At 33.3% G+C, this 2,386-nt stretch overlaps 1 pseudogene; it reads left to right on the top strand.

Moving 5' to 3' along the window:
- The first annotated feature begins 346 nt into the window (after window positions 1–346).
- LOC122486469 lies at window positions 347–1,049 on the top strand (annotated as a pseudogene).
- The last annotated feature ends 1,337 nt before the right edge of the window (window positions 1,050–2,386 follow it).

Here is a 2,386-nt window from a genome sequence, read left to right as displayed (position 1 = left end):
GTAGGTTTTCATTTTTCTGAGATAAACTGTAGGAGACCATTTGATAAACCCATATGGGTCATATGATAAATGCATGTTTAGCTTTAAACAAATTGTGAAAATATTTTCTAGAGTAGCTGTACCACTGAACATGCATCCCACCTGCAATGCATAAGATCTAGTTTATCTGCATCTCATTGCCATTTAATACTGCCACTGTTTCATTTTATTCTGTTAGCTGTTCTAATAGGTTTGTAGTGATGTCTCAACACTGACTTATTTTGCATTTTTTGATGGCTAATGATGTTGAAAAGTTTATCATGTGTTTATTAGCCATGCACATGTACTTATCAATGAGATATTCCTTCGTGTTGCTCTTTGCTACATCTACTGTGAGAATGAAGACCATTCTCAGCAATCAGACTGCTGACATTTCAGAAAATGTTGACATCATTCTAAAGGGATGCACTGTTATTGTGAAGGGCCCCAGAGGAACCCTGCGAAGGGACTTCCATCACATCAATGTAGAACTCAATCTCCTTGGAAAGAAACAGAAGAGGCTCCAAGGTGACAAATGGTGGAAGATGGAAAACAACTGGCTAGTATTGATGCTTTCTGTGGTCACGTACAGAACACGGTCAAGGGCATTACACTGTGCTTCTGTTACAAGATGAGGCCTGTGTATGCTCACTTCCCCATCAATGTTGTTATTCAGGAGAAGGGTTCTCTTATTGAAATCCAGAATTTCTCGGTTGAAAAATACATCTGCGGGGTTCAGTTGAGGCCAGGTGTTGCTTGTTCAGTATTTCAATCCCAGAAAGAGGAATTAATTCTTGAAGGAAATGACACTGAACTTGTATCAAACTCAGCTGCTTTGATTCAGCAAGCCACAACAGCTAAAAACAAGGATGTAGAAAATTTTTGGAAAGTCTATGTTTCTGCAAAGGGAACAGTTCAGCAGGCTGATGAATAGATGTAAGTTGTCCAGCTACAGAAACAGCAAGATGCTGGATAACTTTTCAGACTTATTTGTGGTATTTTAAAGATATAATAGTCTCTGCTGATTGGGGCTTTTCTTAAACCAATAATCATTTCCAACTATTTGGCAAGTAAACCATTCAAAAGTAAATTGTAGAGTGTTAAGAACAATAACAGAAGGAATAGGAGTTTTTCTAGCAAAACTTCATAGGAGGGAAAAAAAATATTCCTTCATGTCTCTTGCACATTTTCTATTTGGACTTGTTTGACTTTCGTACTGTTGGGATACGTACTGTTGGATACGTTTGACTTTCGTACTGAGTATATACGTATATATATATACACAAATATGTAAATATATATCAGTCATATATATATAATATATAGTTATATATATCATATATATGTTTCCTTTGTTTCTTATGTGGTTTGCAATTGTTTTGTCCCAGTCTATATCTTGTCTTTTAATCTCTTTCATTGGGTTTTCTGCACAGAATTTTTATTTTGATGAAGCCCTGTTTATCAGTTATTATTTTTTATTGATTGTGATTTTAATGTTATGTATAAAAACTCTTCATCAAGTCTAGATCATCAATTTTTACTATTTTATCTTCTAGAATTTTTTACTGACTTTGCCCAGTTTTGAAGTCAGATAATACTGGATTTACAGATTTAGTAAGCAAAGAGGTTTTCTTTTTTTTCTTTTCTATTTCCTGGAAGAAATGATATGGAATTGGTTTTTCATTCTTTTAAAATATTTTGTAGAATTCTCCAGGGAATCACCAGAGCCAGATTTCTTTTTAGGGAGTTCTAAAAATTATGGTTTCTATGTGTTAATAGTTATAAGGCCATGAAATTATCTATTTCATGTTGGATGAATTGTGTTAGTTGCACTTTTCAAGGAATTGGCCCATTTCATCTACATTGTCGAATCTGGATATGTAGAGATACTATTATTCCCTTATTATCCTTTTGACACCTGTGTTGTCTGTAGTGTCTTTGTCATTGTTTCCTCTCTCTTTCTGTTTTTGTTTTGTTTTGTTTTCATTTGTTTTCTGATCAGACTTCCTAAAGTCTTATCATTCTTATTGATCTTTTCGAAGAGCTTTTCCTTCATGTTTATGTGTGTGTGTTTTAATAATCTTTATTTATTTATAGTGATTTTCATAGACCATACTGTAATGCCATCCTAGCAACAACATTTTGTGGGACTGGATGAATACCTCTAATGCCATCAACAATTATTATCCTGTGTAATGCATCACAGCTAGATGTATTATACCACATTCTATATCATAATAATGAAGGTCTATATTTTTCTTAATTATTCTGTCACATTTTTAAGTCACAGTAAAAATAAAATATTATATCAATAAATGGAACTTTTTCACACAGCAGAAAACATGATAAAAAATTTTTATACAACTCA

This window comes from Prionailurus bengalensis, chromosome A2 (assembly GCF_016509475.1).
Source record: "Prionailurus bengalensis isolate Pbe53 chromosome A2, Fcat_Pben_1.1_paternal_pri, whole genome shotgun sequence".
NCBI lineage: Eukaryota > Metazoa > Chordata > Mammalia > Carnivora > Felidae > Prionailurus > Prionailurus bengalensis.
This window is presented reverse-complemented; position numbering and strand designations above follow the sequence as displayed.